Source organism: Protopterus annectens, chromosome 2.part0 (genome assembly GCF_019279795.1).
Source record: "Protopterus annectens isolate FY-2018-M chromosome 2.part0, PAN1.0, whole genome shotgun sequence".
In the NCBI taxonomy this organism is placed as follows: Eukaryota; Metazoa; Chordata; order Ceratodontiformes; family Protopteridae; genus Protopterus; species Protopterus annectens.
The window spans coordinates 918,941,267-918,956,310 of NC_056728.1; positions in this window are offsets into that span (position 1 = coordinate 918,941,267).

Consider the following 15,044-nt stretch of genomic DNA (forward strand, 5'->3'; position numbering starts at 1 on the left):
GTAGTGTGGGGTTTAAGGTACACATCCAACATAACTAGAGGAATTTGTAGTGTGGGGTTTTAAGGTACACATCCAACATAACTAGAGGAATTTGTAGTGTGGGGTTTAAGGTACACATCCAACATAACTAGAGGAATTTGTAGTGTGGGGTTTAAGGTACACATCCAACATAACTAGAGGAATTTGTAGTGTGGGTTTTAAGGTACACATCCAACATAACTAGAGGAATTTGTAGTGTGGGGTTTAAGGTACACATCCAACATAACTAGAGGAATTTGTAGTGTGGGGTTTAAGGTACACATCCAACATAACTAGAGGAATTTGTAGTGTGGGGTTTTAAGGTACACATCCAACATAACTAGAGGAATTTGTAGTGTGGGGTTTAAGGTACACATCCAACATAACTAGAGGAATTTGTAGTGTGGGGTTTTAAGGTACACATCCAACATAACTAGAGGAATTTGTAGTGTGGGGGTTTAAGGTACACATCCAACATAACTAGAGGAATTTGTAGTGTGGGGTTTAAGGTACACATCCAACATAACTAGAGGAATTTGTAGTGTGGGGTTTAAGGTACACATCCAACATAACTAGAGGAATTTGTAGTGTGGGGTTTAAGGTACACATCCAACATAACTAGAGGAATTTGTAGTGTGGGGTTTAAGGTACACATCCAACATAACTAGAGGAATTTGTAGTGTGGGGTTTTAAGGTACACATCCAACATAACTAGAGGAATTTGTAGTGTGGGTTTAAGGTACACATCCAACATAACTAGAGGAATTTGTAGTGTGGGGTTTAAGGTACACATCCAACATAACTAGAGGAATTTGTAGTGTGGGGTTTTAAGGTACACATCCAACATAACTAGAGGAATTTGTAGTGTGGGGTTTTAAGGTACACATCCAACATAACTAGAGGAATTTGTAGTGTGGGGTTTAAGGTACACATCCAACATAACTAGAGGAATTTGTAGTGTGGGTTTTAAGGTACACATCCAACATAACTAGAGGAATTTGTAGTGTGGGGTTTAAGGTACACATCCAACATAACTAGAGGAATTTGTAGTGTGGGGTTTTAAGGTACACATCCAACATAACTAGAGGAATTTGTAGTGTGGGGTTTAAGGTACACATCCAACATAACTAGAGGAATTTGTAGTGTGGGGTTTAAGGTACACATCCAACATAACTAGAGGAATTTGTAGTGGGGTTTAAGGTACACATCCAACATAACTAGAGGAATTTGTAGTGTGGGGTTTTAAGGTACACATCCAACATAACTAGAGGAATTTGTAGTGTGGGGTTTTAAGGTACACATCCAACATAACTAGAGGAATTTGTAGTGTGGGGTTTTAAGGTACACATCCAACATAACTAGAGGAATTTGTAGTGTGGGTTTAAGGTACACATCCAACATAACTAGAGGAATTTGTAGTGTGGGGTTTAAGGTACACATCCAACATAACTAGAGGAATTTGTAGTGTGGGGTTTTAAGGTACACATCCAACATAACTAGAGGAATTTGTAGTGTGGGGTTTAAGGTACACATCCAACATAACTAGAGGAATTTGTAGTGTGGGGTTTTAAGGTACACATCCAACATAACTAGAGGAATTTGTAGTGTGGGGTTTTAAGGTACACATCCAACATAACTAGAGGAATTTGTAGTGTGGGGTTTTAAGGTACACATCCAACATAACTAGAGGAATTTGTAGTGTGGGGTTTAAGGTACACATCCAACATAACTAGAGGAATTTGTAGTGTGGGGTTTAAGGTACACATCCAACATAACTAGAGGAATTTGTAGTGTGGGTTTTAAGGTACACATCCAACATAACTAGAGGAATTTGTAGTGTGGGGTTTTAAGGTACACATCCAACATAACTAGAGGAATTTGTAGTGTGGGGTTTTAAGGTACACATCCAACATAACTAGAGGAATTTGTAGTGTGGGGTTTAAGGTACACATCCAACATAACTAGAGGAATTTGTAGTGTGGGGTTTAAGGTACACATCCAACATAACTAGAGGAATTTGTAGTGTGGGGTTTTAAGGTACACATCCAACATAACTAGAGGAATTTGTAGTGTGGGGTTTAAGGTACACATCCAACATAACTAGAGGAATTTGTAGTGTGGGTTTTAAGGTACACATCCAACATAACTAGAGGAATTTGTAGTGTGGGTTTAAGGTACACATCCAACATAACTAGAGGAATTTGTAGTGTGGGGTTTAAGGTACACATCCAACATAACTAGAGGAATTTGTAGTGTGGGTTTTAAGGTACACATCCAACATAACTAGAGGAATTTGTAGTGTGGGTTTAAGGTACACATCCAACATAACTAGAGGAATTTGTAGTGTGGGGTTTTAAGGTACACATCCAACATACCTAGAGGAATATGTAGTGTGGAGTATAAGGTACACATCCAACATATCTAGAGGAATTTGTAGTGTGGGGTTTAAGGTACACATCTAACACAACTAGAGGAATTTGTAGTGTATGGTTTAAGGTACACATCCAACATAATTAGAGGAATTTGTAGTGTGGGGTTTAAGGTACACATCCAACATAACTAGAGCAATTTGTAGTGTGGGGTTTAAGGTACACATCCAACATAACTAGAGGAATTTGTAGTGTGGGGTTTTAAGGTACACATCCAACATAACTAGAGGAATTTGTAGTGTGGGTTTTAAGGTACACATCCAACATAACTAGAGGAATTTGTAGTGTGGGGTTTTAAGGTACACATCCAACATAACTAGAGGAATTTGTAGTGTGGGTTTAAGGTACACATCCAACATAACTAGAGGAATTTGTAGTGTGGGTTTTAAGGTACACATCCAACATAACTAGAGGAATTTGTAGTGTGGGGTTTAAGGTACACATCCAACATAACTAGAGGAATTTGTAGTGTGGGGTTTAAGGTACACATCCAACATAACTAGAGGAATTTGTAGTGTGGGTTTAAGGTACACATCCAACATAACTAGAGGAATTTGTAGTGTGGGGTTTTAAGGTACACATCCAACATAACTAGAGGAATTTGTAGTGTGGGGTTTTAAGGTACACATCCAACATAACTAGAGGAATTTGTAGTGTGGGGTTTAAGGTACACATCCAACATAACTAGAGGAATTTGTAGTGTGGGGTTTAAGGTACACATCCAACATAACTAGAGGAATTTGTAGTGTGGGGTTTAAGGTACACATCCAACATAACTAGAGGAATTTGTAGTGTGGGGGTTTAAGGTACACATCCAACATAACTAGAGGAATTTGTAGTGTGGGGTTTTAAGGTACACATCCAACATAACTAGAGGAATTTGTAGTGTGGGGTTTAAGGTACACATCCAACATAACTAGAGGAATTTGTAGTGTGGGTTTTAAGGTACACATCCAACATAACTAGAGGAATTTGTAGTGTGGGTTTAAGGTACACATCCAACATAACTAGAGGAATTTGTAGTGTGGGGTTTAAGGTACACATCCAACATAACTAGAGGAATTTGTAGTGTGGGTTTTAAGGTACACATCCAACATAACTAGAGGAATTTGTAGTGTGGGGTTTAAGGTACACATCCAACATAACTAGAGGAATTTGTAGTGTGGGGTTTTAAGGTACACATCCAACATAACTAGAGGAATTTGTAGTGTGGGTTTAAGGTACACATCCAACATAACTAGAGGAATTTGTAGTGTGGGTTTAAGGTACACATCCAACATAACTAGAGGAATTTGTAGTGTGGGTTTTAAGGTACACATCCAACATAACTAGAGGAATTTGTAGTGTGGGGTTTAAGGTACACATCCAACATAACTAGAGGAATTTGTAGTGTGGGGTTTAAGGTACACATCCAACATAACTAGAGGAATTTGTAGTGTGGGGTTTTAAGGTACACATCCAACATAACTAGAGGAATTTGTAGTGTGGGGTTTAAGGTACACATCCAACATAACTAGAGGAATTTGTAGTGTGGGGTTTTAAGGTACACATCCAACATAACTAGAGGAATTTGTAGTGTGGGTTTTAAGGTACACATCCAACATAACTAGAGGAATTTGTAGTGTGGGGTTTAAGGTACACATCCAACATAACTAGAGGAATTTGTAGTGTGGGGTTTAAGGTACACATCCAACATAACTAGAGGAATTTGTAGTGTGGGGTTTAAGGTACACATCCAACATAACTAGAGGAATTTGTAGTGTGGGGTTTAAGGTACACATCCAACATAACTAGAGGAATTTGTAGTGTGGGTTTAAGGTACACATCCAACATAACTAAAGGAATTTGTAGTGTGGGTTTTAAGGTACACATCCAACATAACTAGAGGAATTTGTAGTGTGGGGTTTTAAGGTACACATCCAACATAACTAGAGGAATTTGTAGTGTGGGTTTAAGGTACACATCCAACATAACTAGAGGAATTTGTAGTGTGGGGTTTTAAGGTACACATCCAACATAACTAGAGGAATTTGTAGTGTGGGGTTTAAGGTACACATCCAACATAACTAGAGGAATTTGTAGTGTGGGGTTTAAGGTACACATCCAACATAACTAGAGGAATTTGTAGTGTGGGGTTTTAAGGTACACATCCAACATAACTAGAGGAATTTGTAGTGTGGGTTTTAAGGTACACATCCAACATAACTAGAGGAATTTGTAGTGTGGGGGGTTTAAGGTACACATCCAACATAACTAGAGGAATTTGTAGTGTGGGTTTAAGGTACACATCCAAAATAACTAGAGGAATTTGTAGTGTGGTGTTTTAAGGTACACATCCAACATAACTAGAGGAATTTGTAGTGTGGGGTTTAAGGTACACATCCAACATAACTAGAGGAATTTGTAGTGTGGGGTTTAAGGTACACATCCAACATAACTAGAGGAATTTGTAGTGTGGGGTTTAAGGTACACATCCAACATAACTAGAGGAATTTGTAGTGTGGGTTTTAAGGTACACATCCAACATAACTAGAGGAATTTGTAGTGTGGGGTTTAAGGTACACATCCAACATAACTAGAGGAATTTGTAGTGTGGGGTTTAAGGTACACATCCAACATAACTAGAGGAATTTGTAGTGTGGGGTTTTAAGGTACACATCCAACATAACTAGAGGAATTTGTAGTGTGGGGTTTAAGGTACACATCCAACATAACTAGAGGAATTTGTAGTGTGGGGTTTAAGGTACACATCCAACATAACTAGAGGAATTTGTAGTGTGGGGTTTTACGGTACACATCCAACATAACTAGAGGAATTTGTGGTTTGGGGTCTAAGGTTAACATCAAACATAACTAGAGGAATTTGAAGTGTAAGGGTTTAAGGTACACATCAAACAAATCTAAAGGAATTTGTAGTGTGGTTTTAACTTACACATCCAACATAACTAGAGTAATTTGGTAGTATGGGGGTTTAAGGTACACATCCAACATAACTAGCGGAATTTGTAGTGTGGGTTTTAAGGTACACATCCAACATAACTAGAGGAATTTGTAGTGTGGGTTTTAAGGTACACATCCAACATAACTAGAGGAATTTGTAGTGTGGGGTTTAAGGTACACATCCAACATAACTAGAGGAATTTGTAGTGTGGGGTTTTAAGGTACACATCCAACATAACTAGAGGAATTTGTAGTGTGGGGTTTAAGGTACACATCCAACATAACTAGAGGAATTTGTAGTGTGGGGTTTAAGGTACACATCCAACATAACTAGAGGAATTTGTAGTGTGGGTTTAAGGTACACATCCAACATAACTAGAGGAATTTGTAGTGTGGGGTTTTAAGGTACACATCCAACATAACTAGAGGAATTTGTAGTGTGGGGTTTAAGGTACACATCCAACATAACTAGAGGAATTTGTAGTGTGGGGTTTAAGGTACACATCCAACATAACTAGAGGAATTTGTAGTGTGGGGTTTAAGGTACACATCCAACATAACTAGAGGAATTTGTAGTGTGGGGTTTAAGGTACACATCCAACATAACTAGAGGAATTTGTAGTGTGGGTTTAAGGTACACATCCAACATAACTAGAGGAATTTGTAGTGTGGGGTTTAAGGTACACATCCAACATAACTGGAGGAATTTGTAGTGTGGGTTTAAGGTACACATCCAACATAACTAGAGGAATTTGTAGTGTGGGTTTAAGGTACACATCCAACATAACTAGAGGAATTTGTAGTGTGGGGTTTTAAGGTACACATCCAACATAACTAGAGGAATTTGTAGTGTGGGGTTTTAAGGTACACATCCAACATAACTAGAGGAATTTGTAGTGTGGGGTTTAAGGTACACATCCAACATAACTAGAGGAATTTGTAGTGTGGGGTTTAAGGTACACATCCAACATAACTAGAGGAATTTGTAGTGTGGGGTTTAAGGTACACATCCAACATAACTAGAGGAATTTGTAGTGTGGGGTTTAAGGTACACATCCAACATAACTAGAGGAATTTGTAGTGTGGGTTTTAAGGTACACATCCAACATAACTAGAGGAATTTGTAGTGTGGGGTTTTAAGGTACACATCCAACATAACTAGAGGAATTTGTAGTGTGGGTTTTAAGGTACACATCCAACATAACTAGAGGAATTTGTAGTGTGGGGTTTAAGGTACACATCCAACATAACTAGAGGAATTTGTAGTGTGGGGTTTTAAGGTACACATCCAACATAACTAGAGGAATTTGTAGTGAGGTTTTTTAAGGTGCACATCTAACATAACTAGAGGAATTTGTAGTGCACGGTTTAAGGTACACATCCAACGTAAGTAGAGACATTTGTAGTGTGGGGTTTAAGGTACACATCCAACATAACTAGAGGAATTTGTAGTGTGGGGTTTAAGGTACACATCCAACATAACTAGAGGAATTTGTAGTGTGGGGTTTAAGGTACACATCCAACATAACTAGAGGAATTTGTAGTGTGGGGTTTAAGGTACACATCCAACATAACTAGAGGAATTTGTAGTGTGGGGTTTAAGGTACACATCCAACATAACTAGAGGAATTTGTAGTGTGGGGTTTAAGGTACACATCCAACATAACTAGAGGAATTTGTAGTGTGGGGTTTAAGGTACACATCCAACATAACTAGAGGAATTTGTAGTGTGGGGTTTAAGGTACACATCCAACATAACTAGAGGAATTTGTAGTGTGGGTTTTAAGGTACACATCCAACATAACTAGAGGAATTTGTAGTGTGGGGTTTAAGGTACACATCCAACATAACTAGAGGAATTTGTAGTGTGGGGTTTAAGGTACACATCCAACATAACTAGAGGAATTTGTAGTGTGGGTTTTAAGGTACACATCCAACATAACTAGAGGAATTTGTAGTGTGGGGTTTAAGGTACACATCCAACATAACTAGAGGAATTTGTAGTGTGGGGTTTAAGGTACACATCCAACATAACTAGAGGAATTTGTAGTGTGGGGTTTTAAGGTACACATCCAACATAACTAGAGGAATTTGTAGTGTGGGGTTTAAGGTACACATCCAACATAACTAGAGGAATTTGTAGTGTGGGGTTTAAGGTACACATCCAACATAACTAGAGGAATTTGTAGTGTGGGGTTTAAGGTACACATCCAACATAACTAGAGGAATTTGTAGTGTGGGGTTTTAAGGTACACATCCAACATAACTAGAGGAATTTGTAGTGTGGGGTTTAAGGTACACATCCAACATAACTAGAGGAATTTGTAGTGTGGGTTTTAAGGTACACATCCAACATAACTAGAGGAATTTGTAGTGTGGGGTTTTAAGGTACACATCCAACATAACTAGAGGAATTTGTAGTGTGGGGTTTAAGGTACACATCCAACATAACTAGAGGAATTTGTAGTGTGGGGTTTAAGGTACACATCCAACATAACTAGAGGAATTTGTAGTGTGGGGTTTTAAGGTACACATCCAACATAACTAGAGGAATTTGTAGTGTGGGGTTTAAGGTACACATCCAACATAACTAGAGGAATTTGTAGTGTGGGGTTTAAGGTACACATCCAACATAACTAGAGGAATTTGTAGTGTGGGTTTTAAGGTACACATCCAACATAACTAGAGGAATTTGTAGTGTGGGGGTTTAAGGTACACATCCAACATAACTAGAGGAATTTGTAGTGTGGGGTTTTAAGGTACACATCCAACATAACTAGAGGAATTTGTAGTGTGGGTTTAAGGTACACATCCAACATAACTAGAGGAATTTGTAGTGTGGGGTTTAAGGTACACATCCAACATAACTAGAGGAATTTGTAGTGTGGGGTTTTAAGGTACACATCCAACATAACTAGAGGAATTTGTAGTGTGGGGTTTAAGGTACACATCCAACATAACTAGAGGAATTTGTAGTGTGGGGTTTTAAGGTACACATCCACCATAACTAGAGGAATTTGTAGTGTGGGTTTAAGGTACACATCCAACATAACTAGAGGAATTTGTAGTGTATGGGTTTAAGGTACACATCCAACATAACTAGAGGAATTTGTAGTGTAGCAGTTTAAGGTACACACCCAACAGAACTGGAGGAATTTGTAGTGTGGGATTTTAAAGTACGCATCCAACATAACTAGAGGAATTTGTAGTGTTGGGGTTTAAGGTACACATCCAACATAACTAGAGGAATTTGTAGTGGGGTTTAAGGTACACATCCAACATAACTAGAGGAATTTGTAGTGTGGGGTTTTAAGGTACACATCCAACATAACTAGAGGAATTTGTAGTGTGGGGTTTTAAGGTACACATCCAACATAACTAGAGGAATTTGTAGTGTGGGGTTTAAGGTACACATCCAATATAACTAGAGGAATTTGTAGTGTGGGGTTTAAGGTACACATCCAACATAACTAGAGGAATTTGTAGTGTGGGGTTTAAGGTACACATCCAACATAACTAGAGGAATTTGTAGTGTGGGGTTTTAAGGTACACATCCAACATAACTAGAGGAATTTGTAGTGTGGGGTTTAAGGTACACATCCAACATAAGTAGAGGAATTTGAAGTGTGTTTTTTTTTAAGGTACACATCCAACATAACTAGTAGAATTTGAAGTGTGGGTTTTAAGGTACACATCCAACATAACTAGAGGAATTTGTAGTGTGGGGTTTTAAGGTACACATCCAACATAACTAGAGGAATTTGTAGTGTGGGTTTAAGGTACACATCCAACATAACTAGAGGAATTTGTAGTGTGGGGTTTAAGGTACACATCCAACATAACTAGAGGAATTTGTAGTGTGGGTTTAAGGTACACATCCAACATAACTAGAGGAATTTGTAGTGTGGGGTTTAAGGTACACATCCAACATAACTAGAGGAATTTGTAGTGTGGGTTTTAAGGTACACATCCAACATAACTAGAGGAATTTGTAGTGTGGGGGTTTAAGGTACACATCCAACATAACTAGAGGAATTTGTAGTGTGGGTTTAAGGTACACATCCAACATAACTAGAGGAATTTGTAGTGTGGGGTTTAAGGTACACATCCAACATAACTAGAGGAATTTGTAGTGTGGGGTTTAAGGTACACATCCAACATAACTAGAGGAATTTGTAGTGTGGGGTTTAAGGTACACATCCAACATAACTAGAGGAATTTGTAGTGTGGGTTTTAAGGTACACATCCAACATAACTAGAGGAATTTGTAGTGTGGGGGTTTAAGGTACACATCCAACATAACTAGAGGAATTTGTAGTGTGGGGTTTAAGGTACACATCCAACATAACTAGAGGAATTTGTAGTGTGGGGTTTTAAGGTACACATCCAACATAACTAGAGGAATTTGTAGTGTGGGGTTTAAGGTACACATCCAACATAACTAGAGGAATTTGTAGTGTGGGGTTTAAGGTACACATCCAACATAACTAGAGGAATTTGTAGTGTGGGGTTTAAGGTACACATCCAACATAACTAGAGGAATTTGTAGTGTGGGGTTTAAGGTACACATCCAACATAACTAGAGGAATTTGTAGTGTGGGGTTTTAAGGTACACATCCAACATAACTAGAGGAATTTGTAGTGTGGGGTTTAAGGTACACATCCAACATAACTAGAGGAATTTGTAGTGTGGGGTTTAAGGTACACATCCAACATAACTAGAGGAATTTGTAGTGTGGGGTTTTAAGGTACACATCCAACATAACTAGAGGAATTTGTAGTGTGGGGTTTAAGGTACACATCCAACATAACTAGAGGAATTTGTAGTGTGGGTTTTAAGGTACACATCCAACATAACTAGAGGAATTTGTAGTGTGGGGTTTAAGGTACACATCCAACATAACTAGAGGAATTTGTAGTGTGGGGTTTAAGGTACACATCCAACATAACTAGAGGAATTTGTAGTGGGGTGTAAGGTACACATCCAACATAACTAGAGGAATTTGTAGTGTGGGGTTTAAGGTACACATCCAACATAACTAGAGGAATTTGTAGTGTGGGGTTTTAAGGTACACATCCAACATAACTAGAGGAATTTGTAGTGTGGGGTTTAAGGTACACATCCAACATAACTAGAGGAATTTGTAGTGTGGGGTTTTAAGGTACACATCCAACATAACTAGAGGAATTTGTAGTGTGGGTTTTAAGGTACACATCCAACATAACTAGAGGAATTTGTAGTGTGGGGTTTTAAGGTACACATCCAACATAACTAGAGGAATTTGTAGTGTGGGGTTTAAGGTACACATCCAACATAACTAGAGGAATTTGTAGTGTGGGGTTTAAGGTACACATCCAACATAACTAGAGGAATTTGTAGTGTGGGGTTTAAGGTACACATCCAACATAACTAGAGGAATTTGTAGTGTGGGGTTTAAGGTACACATCCAACATAACTAGAGGAATTTGTAGTGTGGGTTTAAGGTACACATCCAACATAACTAGAGGAATTTGTAGTGTGGGGTTTAAGGTACACATCCAACATAACTAGAGGAATTTGTAGTGTGGGGTTTAAGGTACACATCCAACATAACTAGAGGAATTTGTAGTGTGGGGTTTAAGGTACACATCCAACATAACTAGAGGAATTTGTAGTGTGGGGTTTTAAGGTACACATCCAACATAACTAGAGGAATTTGTAGTGTGGGTTTTAAGGTACACATCCAACATAACTAGAGGAATTTGTAGTGTGGGGTTTAAGGTACACATCCAACATAACTAGAGGAATTTGTAGTGTGGGGTTTAAGGTACACATCCAACATAACTAGAGGAATTTGTAGTGTGGGGTTTAAGGTACACATCCAACATAACTAGAGGAATTTGTAGTGTGGGGTTTAAGGTACACATCCAACATAACTAGAGGAATTTGTAGTGTGGGGTTTTAAGGTACACATCCAACATAACTAGAGGAATTTGTAGTGTGGGGTTTTAAGGTACACATCCAACATAACTAGAGGAATTTGTAGTGTGGGGTTTAAGGTACACATCCAACATAACTAGAGGAATTTGTAGTGTGGGGTTTTAAGGTACACATCCAACATAACTAGAGGAATTTGTAGTGTGGGGTTTAAGGTACACATCCAACATAACTAGAGGAATTTGTAGTGTGGGGTTTTAAGGTACACATCCAACATAACTAGAGGAATTTGTAGTGTGGGTTTTAAGGTACACATCCAACATAACTAGAGGAATTTGTAGTGTGGGTTTTAAGGTACACATCCAACATAACTAGAGGAATTTGTAGTGTGGGGTTTAAGGTACACATCCAACATAACTAGAGGAATTTGTAGTGTGGGGTTTTAAGGTACACATCCAACATAACTAGAGGAATTTGTAGTGTGGGGTTTAAGGTACACATCCAACATAACTAGAGGAATTTGTAGTGTGGGGTTTTAAGGTACACATCCAACATAACTAGAGGAATTTGTAGTGTGGGGTTTAAGGTACACATCCAACATAACTAGAGGAATTTGTAGTGTGGGTTTTAAGGTACACATCCAACATAACTAGAGGAATTTGTAGTGTGGGGTTTAAGGTACACATCCAACATAACTAGAGGAATTTGTAGTGTGGGGTTTAAGGTACACATCCAACATAACTAGAGGAATTTGTAGTGTGGGGTTTTAAGGTACACATCCAACATAACTAGAGGAATTTGTAGTGTGGGGTTTAAGGTACACATCCAACATAACTAGAGGAATTTGTAGTGTGGGGTTTAAGGTACACATCAACATAACTAGAGGAATTTGTAGTGTGGGTTTAAGGTACACATCCAACATAACTAGAGGAATTTGTAGTGTGGGGTTTAAGGTACACATCCAACATAACTAGAGGAATTTGTAGTGTGGGGTTTTAAGGTACACATCCAACATAACTAGAGGAATTTGTAGTGTGGGGTTTAAGGTACACATCCAACATAACTAGAGGAATTTGTAGTGTGGGGTTTAAGGTACACATCCAACATAACTAGAGGAATTTGTAGTGTGGGGTTTAAGGTACACATCCAACATAACTAGAGGAATTTGTAGTGTGGGGTTTAAGGTACACATCCAACATAACTAGAGGAATTTGTAGTGTGGGGTTTTAAGGTACACATCCAACATAACTAGAGGAATTTGTAGTGTGGGGTTTAAGGTACACATCCAACATAACTAGAGGAATTTGTAGTGTGGGGTTTTAAGGTACACATCCAACATAACTAGAGGAATTTGTAGTGTGGGGTTTAAGGTACACATCCAACATAACTAGAGGAATTTGTAGTGTGGGGTTTAAGGTACACATCCAACATAACTAGAGGAATTTGTAGTGTGGGGTTTTAAGGTACACATCCAACATAACTAGAGGAATTTGTAGTGTGGGGTTTAAGGTACACATCCAACATAACTAGAGGAATTTGTAGTGTGGGGTTTTAAGGTACACATCCAACATAACTAGAGGAATTTGTGGTTTGGGGTTTAAGGTAAACATCCAACATAACTAGAGGAATTTGTAGTGTGGGGTTTAAGGTACACATCCAACATAACTAGAGGAATTTGTAGTGTGAGGGTTTAAGGTACACATCAAACAAAGCTAAAGGAATTTGTAGTGTGGTTTTAACTTACACATCCAACATAACTAGAGGAATTTGTAGTATGGGGGTTTAAGGTACACATCCAACATAACTAGAGGAATTTGTAGTGTGGGGTTTTAAGGTACACATCCAACATAACTAGAGGAATTTGTAGTGTGGGGTTTTAAGGTACACATCCAACATAACTAGAGGAATTTGTAGTGTGGGGTTTTAAGGTACACATCCAACATAACTAGAAGAATTTGTAGTGTGGGGTTTAAGGTACACATCCAACATAACTAGAGGAATTTGTAGTGTGGGTTTAAGGTACACATCCAACATAACTAGAGGAATTTGTAGTGTGGGGTTTAAGGTACACATCCAACATAACTAGAGGAATTTGTAGTGTGGGGTTTTAAGGTACACATCCAACATAACTAGAGGAATTTGTAGTGTGGGTTTTAAGGTACACATCCAACATAACTAGAGGAATTTGTAGTGTGGGGTTTAAGGTACACATCCAACATAACTAGAGGAATTTGTAGTGTGGGGTTTAAGGTACACATCCAACATAACTAGAGGAATTTGTAGTGTGGGGTTTTAAGGTACACATCCAACATAACTTGAGGAATTTGTAGTGTGGGATTTTTAAGGAACACATCCAACATAACTAGAGGAATTTGTAGTGTGGGGTTTTAAGGTACACATCCAACATAACTAGAGGAATTTGAGAGTGAACAGTTTAGTATTACATTTCAAGTTCTACCGAAGGTAGATGGATACTCCCGATCAATTTTGTGTGTGGAGAGCGTTATCTCTCATTTAAGCTATATCTATATTTCTCACACTTGGAATCATCAGTCACAATTAAAAGGAAAATGTAAATGCACATAAAGCTGTTTTTGGTATTCTATGTGGAGCTTAAGAACAGGAAGGCTGTAGCTGTACAGTTTATGTGTTCCCTTTATTTTCTTCTCTGCAAAAAAAGAGCTAAGAATTAGAATACACTGGTGGGTTTGCATTAAAATGTGTAGCTGGAAAACATTATTCACCTTATTATGTTTATATGCAGATAGTCAGCAACACAACCAAAATATGAAATGCAGATAGAAAAGTATAGATTTTTACCCTTTTTCCATGCCTGGTTAAGTCATTTTTATGAATGGAGACAGAAAAATAAGTTGTAAAAGTAGAATAGCATTGCAGGCACTGAAGTCTTCACCTGGAGGGTGGGGTAATATGAATGGGAGGATAACCAAAGCTTAATCAGTCTACAGGAAGAACCTTCCTCATATGACCTCCTAGTCTTCACAAGTACAAGCAAATGAAATAAAAGTAAAAGATCTTCAAAAATCAACTCTTCATACGTGATAAGCGACACAAGAGCCACTGACTTTACAGACAGTACAAGGATGAGGGAGGTGTAGTGAAGGAAATCAAAACTTCTTACAAAACAGTGCAACTTAGATGTTTTCAGAATTAAACCTCTGTTTTTTCACCTTAAATAAAAATGTTATTTTATTCTCCTCCCAGTTCAGATACAGTTAATCCCTTTGCAGTGAAATAATTTAATGCAACATTTTCCTTCCTGACCCTAATCTACACATTTAAAAGTTTTAAAACTGCAAGACTCCAAGAGAAAAAAAAATAGAATAAAAAGCATGATTGGGATACAAAAAAATGTCTTTAATCAACCAAATGCTTTTGTCTTTCACACTAACAGAATGTCATCAGAGTTAAAAAAAAACATTTCCTTGCAGCTCCCAATATTTTCATACTCAGTCCATGTAAGGGTTCCCCCATTTTTGTCATTCATCCCTCATGCATTGCTGCACTAGCTAATCATATGTTAAAGGTCTCTGGTCAGGAGAGTTTTGCAAGCACACTGGGAGGCAGCTCATCTGATCCCTGTACTTAATCTTTCCTTTGGTAGCTATTTTTTCTACCTCCTCTTTATCAGGTGTCCATTCACTGCTCTCTTTATTCTGCCTCAACTCTTTCCCGACATGGCATCTTCTTCATCCTTTCTTTTGCAAAGACTGACGAGA